A 12,050-nucleotide genomic window follows, 5' to 3' on the forward strand; every position below is an offset into this window, starting at 1 on the left:
CCGAGCCCAGGATGCTGAAGGGGCAGGATCCCCAAATCACGAGGTCTGCTCGAGTGCATTGTTGTATCTGCTCTGGCCCTCTCAGCGCACCAGGGTGGTGACAGATTCCCACGCTGTCCCCTGCGTCACCCTGCATTGCCCTCCTCAGTTCCCCTTCCTTCTTTCCTCCCTCCTGTTTTCATCCCTCTCGTCTTTCTCATTACAAGTCAGAGCTGGGTCAGCAGGTCAGCACCAGTATCCTTTGGGAGCTTGTTAGAAACGCAGTCTCCGGTTTCAGCCCCGGAATCTGAACTGTGGCTGTGGGCCCAGTACTCCATGTGGTAAAACACCCTGCAGGGGCTTCTGGTGCGAGCTGGGGCTTAACCCCTGTTCTTTCCTCTCTCTCCTTCCCTTCTTTTCCCTCCGGTATTTTCTACGTCTTACTCTGCTGCTGCTTCCACGTGACTTGTCACCCAGTGGAACCAAAACATTCCAAAGATACTTATATGCCTGAATTTTTTTTTTTTTGAAGATTTTATTTATTTATTTGACAGACAGAGATCACAAGTAGGCAAAGAGGCAGGCAGAGAGAGAGGGGGGAGCAGGCTCCCTGCTGAGCAGAGCGCCTGATGCGAGGCTCGATCCCAGGACCCTGGGCTCATCACCCGAGCTGAACGCAGAGGCTTTAACCCACTGAACCACCCAGGTGCCCCGCCTGAACTTTTTTTTTTGTGTGTGTTGTGCAGTGAATAATCAGGAGAGTTTATTGTACAGCCCAGTTTTTAGAAAAAGACTGGCTGATTGAGTGGCATTTGGGTCTGATGAGGTTCTTAGTTATGCATGGCCCTTGATAGGGGGTAAAAAAAGGACTTTCTAGCTCTAGATCTGCATGTAGCAGATAAGTCTGATTATTATTTTTTCTTCCTAGAAATATTTGATCACATATTTGAACAGAGCTAGTGGACAGCAAATGTGTGTACATACACAACACACACATCTCAAGAGAATTTTGGAAGTGAATATTTCTAATTCTTTACGATAGCTTCAGGTAAACCAATAGTCTTAAAAAATAACAATCATTAAGAAGAAACTGTGGAATCAAATGCAGACAACTTATTTTTAGAATGAACACCTTGCACTTGTGATAGGGAAAAAAATGACTATGTATTTGAAGTGTGAGATAAAATTAGCATGAGGAGGCGAGGAACAATGCAGATTGTGTGGGTAGGAATTTATTTTTCCTTTTGAGTTCCAAGAGTCACTGCTATCGAACTAAAAATTGGCCTTCTTCAAGAGAGCTTCCACGCCAGCTTTGTTTCATTATTACTCTTTACGCTATTGTTTTTGGCTTGTAGGTGGCGGCTTTGTGCAACAAAGATTCACCAAGTGGCTCTTTATAAGTGACGTCCGTGTAAAGTCTGTCCGTTTCTGAACCTGCATATTTTGCAAAAATATCATGTGCCAGCATCTTCATTCTAGCTTGGAACGAATTCAGGAAAATGTCCTTGGCTCTAAAATAGCTTTAAGTACATTTTGGACGCTTCGGGAGGTAGGCCTGGCTCCAACCTCATTTCCCTTTGCCACTTGCAGGTAACGATGGAGATCTGTGAGCATCAGTGCCTTAAAAGAGCTGGGCCTATAAATAAACAGAGCAAGCTACATTTTTCCATTCTATCTGGCCCTGAACCTTTTCCACAAACAGAGCTGTGTTGTCTGAAAATACCATAAGAAAGTCAAATGTAAAAAGCCAGAAATACAGAGCAAGCAAAAAAAAAAAAAAAAAAAAAAAAAAGCTACACTTGGAGAGTCTCAGTAAACCAAGAGCTTCTCCTTCCTTAAGCCCTGTGCACCCCTGTTTCCGGGCTACCTTGGGGTTCAGGAACCTGTGGACTCCAGAGAGAAAACAGAGGAGTCTGGCTTCCTATGGGTTTGTTCAGGTTCTCCTGAGCAAGCCTACCCAGGAATTTAATCTGAGTCTTTCAGTGACGATATGCATGTGCACATCCCCTGGTGATGTATTTGGCGTCCCTTGGCTTGCTAGAAGAGTGGTGGGACCACTGACTATCTCATCTACTCTTCTCTCGACGCGAGCAAGCAACATGCCTTTCTCTTTGTTGGTCAGGCTCACTACGCTTAGTCTACTCCTCCAGCCTTTGCCCTTGACTTGGAACGCTTTCCCCCAGATAGTCACACAGCCCTTTATTCTCCCAAGAGGACTTTCCTGACCACTGTAGCTCAGGTAGCTTCTCTCTGCAGGCTCTCTCCCTTTACTGTGCTTCCTTTTCTTTCATAGTGCTCATTTCAACTTGCTATAATATGTATTTTTATCTCTTTCTCGGTCTTCTCCACTAGAATGGAACCTTGATGGAACAGGAATTAGTTTTGCTCCTTGTTCTTAGACCTGTGCACACTGAGTGTTTACATGAAGATATGCTTTGTAACTACATGAATGAATGCATGAATGTTCTGATATAGTAATTTTGATCAGGGTGATAGGTCAGACTTTTATTAGTTGGGTATGACTCTACCCAAGAATTTTATATGACTTTTACTTTAATACGCACACATACATGCAATGGTGATCTGTCTGTCTGTCCATCCATGCATCCATCCATCTGCCACCTACCTAGCCATCTGTCACCTGTTGATCTAAAATTGCTTCCAGATAGTTAAGTTCTACCCTGGTCAGGATGACTCTTGTTTCTACAAATAGTACCAGGTAAGAGGTTACATTTTGGGTGACCTCTACAGGGACATTGATTTGTCCTTATCATTATCAGTTACTGTGATTGATTAGAAATGATGAAATAGTAATTAAATGTCATGCAGAATCCAATTTTTACATTAACCATTACTCTGTTAACTGCATTGTGTGAAGATATATTTTTTTTGAAAAATCCCAGTTTGAAAAGGAAAAAAAAAAAGAACGTAGTTCTTACATTATTTTTTGTTCAGTGGCTTATTGTTTATGATAATGAAAATTAACTTTTATTGCAGTGAAGAGAAAATCCTTCTTTAAGCTCCTACTTCTTTCTCTTAAGAACTTCTACCTTCCCCTGTATGTCATCTTCCTTTTCTTCTCCACTCACTGCATCCCTGGCTCTTCCCTGGATTCTCAGAGGGTGTGGAAGTTCTTAATAAAATAATTGAAATTATTGCAAAAATAATGTAAATTATGAGTTCGCTTGTATAACCGCATTCCTCAATCCTTTGTAGTAATAATACCATGTATTGGGTGGTGAACACTGTATATACACTGCCTCAGCTGAACCATATGTAAAATGCAGATCCTGGTGAATACCCAACAGCTGGAGATCTAAATCAGGGTTAGTCACTGTACGCGACTACCTTGAAGTCACACGGCTAGATAAATACCAGATCCAGGATCTGAATGCAAGTGCCTTTCCAATATTGCACTTGCCTCTCCAGAGACTGTTAACCATGTACATTAGAGAAAAATTATTTTTTTATCTTCTCATTTTCATATAATTTGAGAGTTGTATTAGTGTTTCAGTACTAGTATAAAATGTTCCCATATCCCTTCACCTAGCTTTATGAAATGTTGATATCTTACATAGCCATAGCACCATAATGAAAACGGAGGAGTTTACATATGGTATACTACTGTTAACTAGCCCGCAGGGTTTATTCAGATTTCAGTAATTTTCCCACTTATGTCCTTTTGTGGGACATTACTGGATCCCTTTGCCTGCCACACTTCCCATGCTTGTGCTCTCTCTCTGTCAAATAAATACACTTGATCTTAGCCAAAAGGCCAAGAAGCGATCTCTGTCAAATAAATAAATAAAATCTTCAAAAAAACATTTTATTTATTAGAGAGAGAGCGAGCAGGAGCTGGGGGAGAAGCAGAGGGAGAGGGAGAAGTAGACTCCCTGCTGAGTAGAGCCCGGCGTGGGGCTTGTTCCCAGGACCCTGAGATCATTACCTGAGCTGAAGGCAGAGGCTTAACTAACTGAGCTGCCCACACACTGTGAGATATCTTATTTCTTATATTTTAAAAAATCCACTAATTTTAGCATTCATCGATTATTCCTTCTGGAACAGGTATTACTATGGTATAAGCAAATAGTGATTTTCTATTTCCCTCATTCCTTCTTCATTTATTAAATTGGGACTCTGATAAGGAAGAGCTATAGTTTCCCCCCCCTTTGGTCTATTAGTAATGCATTCATGGTTAATAATTTCATTCTGTGAGGGACGCCTGGGTGGCTCAGTTGGTTAAGCAGCTGCTTTCGGCTCAGGTCATGATCCCGGCGTCCTGGGATCGAGTCCCGCATCGAGCTCCTTGCTCAGCAGGGAGCCTGCTTCTCCCTCTGTCTCTGCCTGCCATTCTGTCTGTCTGTGCTTGCTCTCTCTCCCTCTCTCTCTGACAAATAAATAAATAAAATCTTTAAAAAAAATAATAATTTCATTCTGTGAGTTTTAACTTATTACTATCCGTATTTTTGGCTGTTGCTGTTGCAGAAATTGTCCCACATTTGGTCATTGGGAAATCTTTTAACTAGGCTCCTGTGTCTGTGTGACATGCCTCCACAACTTAAAAATGAAATTCCAGTATAGTTAACATACAGTGTTATGTTAGTTCCACGTGTATACTGTAGTGATCCAGGAATTCTGTACATTCCTCAGTGCTCATTGAAATAAATATACTCTCCACCTTCCTACCCACCTCCCCTCTGGTTTTGTTCTCTGTAGTTAAGAGGCTGGTTTTTTGGTTCCTCTCTCACTCACTCTCTCTCTCTCTCTCTCTTTTTTTTTTTTTTTTTTTGTTCTGTTTTTTTGTTGTCATTATTTCTTAAATTCCACATATAAGTAAAATCATGGTATTTGTTTCTCTGACTTGTTTTACTTAGTATTATGTTTCCTAGGTTCATATATTATTACATATAGCAAGATTTCATTCATTTTTGTGGCTCAGTAATATTCAATTGTACACACACACACACACACACACACACGCCACATCTTCTTGACCCATTCATCTTTTGATGAACACTTGGGCTGTTTCTGTAACTTGGCTATTGTAAATAATGCTGCAGGAAACATAGGGTTTTTTGTTTTGTTTTGTTTTGTTTTCTTTGGATCAGTACTTAGTAGTGCAATTGCTGGATCGTATGATAATTCTATTTTTAAGTTTTTGAGGAAATTCCTTAGTATTTACCAGAGTGGCTGTACCAGTTTGCATTCCCACCAGCAGCGCATGGGTGTTCCCCTTCTCCATATCCTCACCAATACTTGTTGTTTCTCTTATTTTTTATTTTAGCTCTTCTGACAGGTATAAGGTGGTATCTCATTGTGGTTTTGAAGTGCATCTCTCTAATGATGAGTGATGTTAAGCATCTTTTCATGTGTCCCTTAGTCATCTGTGTGTCTTCTTGGGAAAAATATTCATGTTTCTTGCCCATTTTTAATTGGATTATTTGTGGGGTTTTTTGGTGTTGAGTTGTGTCAGTTCCTTATATATTTTGGATATTAGCCCTTTATTGGTTATGTCATTTGCAAATATCTTGTCCCATCTGACTAGGTTTTCTTTCAGTTTTGCTACTTGTTTCTTTGCGCAGAAGCTGTTTATCTTGATGTAGTCCCAGTAGTTTATTTTTGCTTCTCTTGCCCTTGCCACAGGAGACATATCCAGAAAATTGTTGCTACGCCTATGACAGAAAAATTACTTCCTGTGCTCTCTTCCAGGATTTAATGGTTCCAGGTCTCACAGTTAGGGCTTTAAGAATAATTTGAGTTTATATTTGTGTATGATGTGAGAGAGAGATCCAGTTTCATTCTTTTTTTTTTTTTTTAAGATTTTATTTATGTATTTGACAGAGAGATCACAAGTAGGGAGAGAGACAGACAGAGAAGAGAGGGGGGAGCAGGCTCCCCACCAAGCAGAGAGCCCAATGCGGGAATCCATCCCAGGACCCTGGAACCATGACCTGAGCTAAAGACAGAAGCTTAACCCACTGAGCCACCCAGGCGCCCCAGTTTCATTCTTTTGCATGCAGCTTTTGCATGTGGTTTTCCGAAAACCATTTGTTGAACAGATTATCTTTTTCCCATTGCATATTTTTGCCTCCTTTATTGGAGATTGATTGAGCATATAATCATGGGTTTATTTCTGGATTTCCTATTCTGTTCCATTGATTTGTGTGTCTGTTTTTATGCTAGTACCTTACTATATTATTGACTCTAGCCTTATAGTATATCTCGAAATCTTGAGGTAGACCTGTGTTGCTGTAACCTTCCCTCTTAGCACAGCTTTTGCTGAGTGCAGTGTCCAACTCGGGGCTCAATTTCACAAGCCTAAGGTTGTGATCCTGATTCAAAAGCAAGAGTTGGACACTTAACCGACTGAGCCACACAGGTGCCCCTCATGCTGTTTTAAAAGTTCTCTATCACTACTTTTCCCCATTAATTACTGTGTGTCTTGCTGTGTAACTCCTTGGGTTGATTTTGTTGGGGGCTCTCTGTGCCTCTTATATCTGAATTTCTGTTTTCTTCCCCAGATTCAGGATCTTTTCAGCTATTACTTCTTCAAATAAAATTTCTGCCTCCTTCTCCTCTCTTCTTCTTCTGGGGTCCTTATCATGTGAATGTCATTACACTTGATGGTGTCATTGAGTTCTCTAAGTCCAGTTCCATTTTTTTATTATTATTTTTTCCTTTTCCTGTTCTGCTCAATTGCTTTCCATTATTCTGTACTCCAGGTTGCCGATATGTTCTGCTTCCTCCAGTTTACTCTTTATTCCATCTAGTGTATTTTAAATTTCAGTTGAGTTCTTCATCTCTGATTGGTTCTCTTTTATGTTTTCTGCCTCTTAGTTGAAGATCTTACTGTTGTCCTCCACTCTTTTCTCAAGTCCGGTGAGTATCTTTAGGAACATTACTTTAAATTCTCTATTAGACATATTACTTATCGCCCTTTTGTTTAGCTCTCTTTGTGTGATTTTGGCCTCTTCTTTCAGTTGGGACATATTCCTTTGTCTCCTTGTTTTATCTAACTCTCTATGTCTGTTTTTCTGTTAGGAATGTCAGCTCTCTGTCCTGTTCTTGATAGTAGTGGCCTTTTAAAGAAGAGGTCCTATAGTGCCCTGCAGTGCAATGTTCCCTGTTTAGCAGAACCTGTCACTTCAGAGGTATCTTCTATATGTGTTGCATGCACTCTACTGCTGTGGCTGAGTAGCATTTGCCTTCAGTCTAGTCATCTGTAATGGCTCTTTTTGTGTCTTATGTGTATGGTTTGGTCCCTGATGTTACTGGGCCAGTCTGGGGCTACCTTGGGCTTGAACTGAGTCAGACCAGGTATTTAGTCGCACTGAACTGCACCTTTCTTTTTGTCTTTTCAGTCTTCTAGCATTTAGTCACACTACTGTTTTCCAAGTTTACTGAAGTCAGTTCTTTCCGTTTTTCAGTGTGCTACGTTATTTGTGATACAGTTAAGCTCATTTGGTACTGCTTCATCCACTTTGGATTCCTTTCCCCAATACCACCACTATCATGATTGATTTTAGTTATTTATTAATTTTTTGAGTATGTGAAACATTAAGCTAGTTCTAAAAGTCAAAACTATATAAAAAGATCTATATAGAGAGGTGTTGCTTCCCCCTGTCCATTCTACTCCATTTCCTCTCACCCATCCTTTTCCATGCCCCCCAACCCCCTGTGGGTAGCCAGTCACATTAATTTCTGTTTATCTAACCTATGGTTCTTTTGCATCCAAGAACAAATTTGTGAATATATTCTTAATCCCCTTGTCTCAGACATGAAGGATAACATACTATACGTATAACTTTGCACTTTGCTTTATCATGGAACAGTAGCATATCCTGGAGATGTCAATGCATAGAGTCTGTCTTCATTCCATATGCTTTATTTTTTCCACTACGATGTAACTTACATGCAGATTTTAAGTATACTATCCAGGTGGCTTTTCCTATGTCTAAATCTGTGTAAACACCCCTGAGATGATGTTATGGAATATTTCCAGCACCCTGGAACATTCCTCCATGCCCTTTTCTCAGTCATGTCCCTAACATCAGGTAACTATTGTTCTGATTTCTATTACCATTGGTTAGTGTTACCTGTTCTTGAACCACATAAACAGAATCATGCAGCACACAGTTTTTCTTTTAGTTTTATCCACATTCATTTAACCTCATACAGCTCCAGCAAGGAAAGCCTTGGATCTGAAAGCTTCATTTTCTTCCATTATCCTGCAGCAGGATTGATGTAGGAAGACAGCCTGCAGGTGTTACAGCATTCTGCTCTTTGCTTTGTAAGAGATTATGTCTTGTTAAAAAAAAATAGATATTCTATAAAAGATTTTTAAAACTGGAACTGACTCCAGCAGTCTCTAGGTCTTTACATTGAAACCAACTTGAGAGAAAATTCTGCCAAGCAACTTGAACACAAGTTACAGCCAATTGGTTTGAAATAAATATTCATACACTTGATCTCTGTTTCTATAAATAACTTTGAGTAGAAGCTACGTAATTCTGCTGAAATCTATGTTCCATGAGGCAGGGATGATGCCCACTCTCTTCATCATTGTATACAGATCTTCCTCAACTTGCAATGGGGTTATGTCCTGATAAACACATTGTAAGCTGAAAATATTATAAGTTGAAAATGGTAATATGCCTCACCTACTGAACATCATAGCTTAGCCTAGCCTACCTTAAACATGCTCAGAAGATTTACTTTATGCTATAGTTGAGCAAAGTTTTCTAACACAAAGCCTATTTTATAATAAAGTGTTGACTGTTTCAGGTAATTTATTGAATACTGTCCAGAAAGTGAAAAACAGAATGACTGTGTGTAGACAGAGTGTATGTGGGTGTATTGGTTGTTTACCCTTGTGATCTCATGGTTGACTGGAGCTGTAACTCACTGCCACCACCCAGCATTATAAGAGAGGATTGTGTCACATATTGCTTGCTTGGGGAAAGATCCAAATTCAAAATTCTAAGTATGGTTTCTACAGAATGTGGATCTCTTTTGCACTGTTGTGAAGTAGAAAAATCGGTATGTCAAGCCATCGTAAGTTGGAGACTGTCTGTAATCACCTAGTATATAGTTGGTGAATGAGTGGATAATTAAACTCCAAAACAGTTGCTAAAAAAATCAGACAAAAGTGACACACTTTAATTCACTATTTGTTAATTCTTGGGATATTTATTTATTATTATGATGTAATGCACTGAGAATTGGGCTGGGTGTAGCCCAATTTTAGTATTGCATGCACACACATACATGACTACACAAGCATGCATGCACGTATATATGAATGTACACTCATCCTAACATACTTTTTGCTTACTATCTGCTTTCATAAGGCTTTGTGGTTCCTGCCATCAGATGTTGTATGATGCCAATGAACTGGCTTGGCTTCCCTCATTTCCTTATTTTTTCCTTCTCCTTTTCTTGTATCAACCAAGTCTGAATTGACTAGCAACTCACTGGGCTTCAGAGTCCACCACAGGTGATGATTAGTGCTGAGAAAATGCTGACCAAGAGCTGTTTGGTTTCTACAAATGGACTGAAGCTATCTCACTCATCCTTTTGCTCTTACTGGGGTTTTTAAGGAGGATAAGTGATGCTTTGCCTTCAGGAGCAGAGGGAAGACCTGGTAGATAGCTCTAGATTAAATGTTATCTGAGCAGCATGCCAAATGAACACATGGCTCATTCTTTCCTGCGATCTCAGCACACAAGAAAAGAGACCCTTCAATCTTAGCCTAAACTGTTTTGGCATGGTAACGAGTGGTAGTATGATGAGAAAAGCACATTTCTATTGCTGTCTTGTCCAGGATATTCTAGTGAATGCTTCCACTGAACACATGACTGCAGGGTACAAATCCCTACCTAATCATAGACAGTTATATTTCTTATTCTACACCCCACTGAGCAGAAACAAACCTAGCCAAGACTCTGCTTTCTATTTTAAACTCATTCTGATAACTGGAATTACCTGCTGAAGGAAATTCCATAGCTCAGTGGTGATAATCTCCTACAGGCAATTTCAACTAATTAGGGGAGAAATGTCCTAATTTACAAGGGAAAAGACAGTTGTCTTGAGAATAATTAATTTCCACTATGAAAAATGCATATATTAGTATGGTTACCTTCATGAATTAATTACCTTTGTCTTTGACTATTTGTCTTTTCTGGGATGTTGCTTGCTTCAAAATGTAATTAAAATATTTAGCACATAACACATCAAAAATCATTCTCCGCTGCTTTAGTGCCAGCATGCAGGAAAGGAAATACTGGTTTGTAAAATCAACTGCAGTGTCTCATTTTAATTTCTTTGGACAAAGACATTGGATGTGTACTGTGAGACGATAATATCTGTGTTCATGCTTAGTTTTCTTCACCCCCCCCCCCCCCGGGAAGACCAGGAGCAGAAATGAGCTGTTTCCACCAGCTCCTGTTCAAACTGCAGATGGTGAACAAATTTGGGATGGTTTTTTATGCTACCAGAGTAACTGGAACACAGGATATGACTTATTTAGTGAAAAGAATGCTTTTGAGGAAAAATCATTTATCATACTAATTAATGATTTGGAAGAAGATGTTTTGGGAAATAAGGATCAGTTCGATAGTCCATAACAGAGTAAGTTTAAATGGCTGCCAGGACGTGTGCGCATGTGCACTCACATGCACACGGACATGAGCGTGCACATATATGAATACACACTCATTCTAATAATAGACTTGGACCTTACCATCTGCCTTCTGCTGTATAATGCAGTGCTGTCTAACCTTCTTAGATTATTCCAGGTTTGCTCTATACCAACTGGAACATAGGGAAATCTTTATTTCTGTCCATTTCTCACACACATTTTTCCTTAAAGGCATAAAGAATACGTATAATTTTTTCCCTTGCCGTGGTTTCGAGGTCTGCTGGTGCCAGTCTTCAGAGGCCGACAGGTCTGCTCACCCGTCTTCTGGGGACTATAAAATGCTGTCTGTGTGACTTGAATTGCCGTGAATCCGAAGAATGAGGAGATGAGCCTTGAATGGAAATATGTTCAGTTATAACTCCTCTCCCCCCATCCGTGGAGATGGCACTATAGCAACTCTGTGATTTCAAAAATAAAACACATGTCAACCCGTTGCACCCTCACATTCTTTAGAAATCTGTGAAACAAGGAAAATAACAACTTCCCACCCACCTACCTCCCAGTCGTGTGGGGTGGAGTAATGAGTTTGTGCTTGTGAAGTGCCTTCTGATGCGGAGGGGCAGGGCTGCAGAGAATGAATGGCTAACAACATCAGGTAATTTGGAAATGCTATCAGAATTTACCACTGAAATTGCTGCATCAATCTTGGCATCAGTTCAAAAACGCTCACCTGATGAAAAAGCACTCCTCTCCTCAAGCACTAAAAATTGCCTTTGGAGCTGTGTTTAAGCAATTGGCAGTGCAGTTCTACTTCCTGATGGCTTCCATCATTGGCTCTAATGGAAACTCATTTATACCATTGTCGGTGGCGCTTCTCACTGACAGGAATGTATGTCACTCTGGGGATCACTCTGTGGCTTTCAGCAGGAAGTTAGCTCTGCCAATTTGAATATGAACCCTTCCATTTTGTTGTCAAATATAGCGAAGGCATTTTTTCCCAGCACTGAGAATGATTTGTTTCTTCCAGGTGTTGATTGTTCTTTGGAATTAACAACATGGTTTCTTTTTATTTCACGAACCTGTGCTGACTGCAGGGATTCTAGAGGTATTGGGACTGGTGGTCACCTTATATATAAAATGTCCAGAAAAGGGAGCCAGAGACTTAGTGGGGGTATGAAGAAGCCATTTACCACAAGACACATTTTCGGAAGCCAACAGCCATAAGATTCTCCCGCATAGGAGACTACATTTTTCTCTCTCAGAATACCACACCGGGGCCTTTGTGGGTGAGTGCCAACGCAACTCCAGACAGAAAGCAAAAATTTCAGTGGGTCTTTGGAACACTTGGACTTATCCTGGGGGATGACAAGCTGAGCTTTTCACATCTCCCGGAAGCCTTGGCACATGTGGTTCTAGTTCAACCCACTGAAAT

This window comes from Mustela nivalis, assembly GCF_964662115.1.
Source record: "Mustela nivalis genome assembly, chromosome: Y".
In the NCBI taxonomy this organism is placed as follows: domain Eukaryota; kingdom Metazoa; phylum Chordata; class Mammalia; order Carnivora; family Mustelidae; genus Mustela; species Mustela nivalis.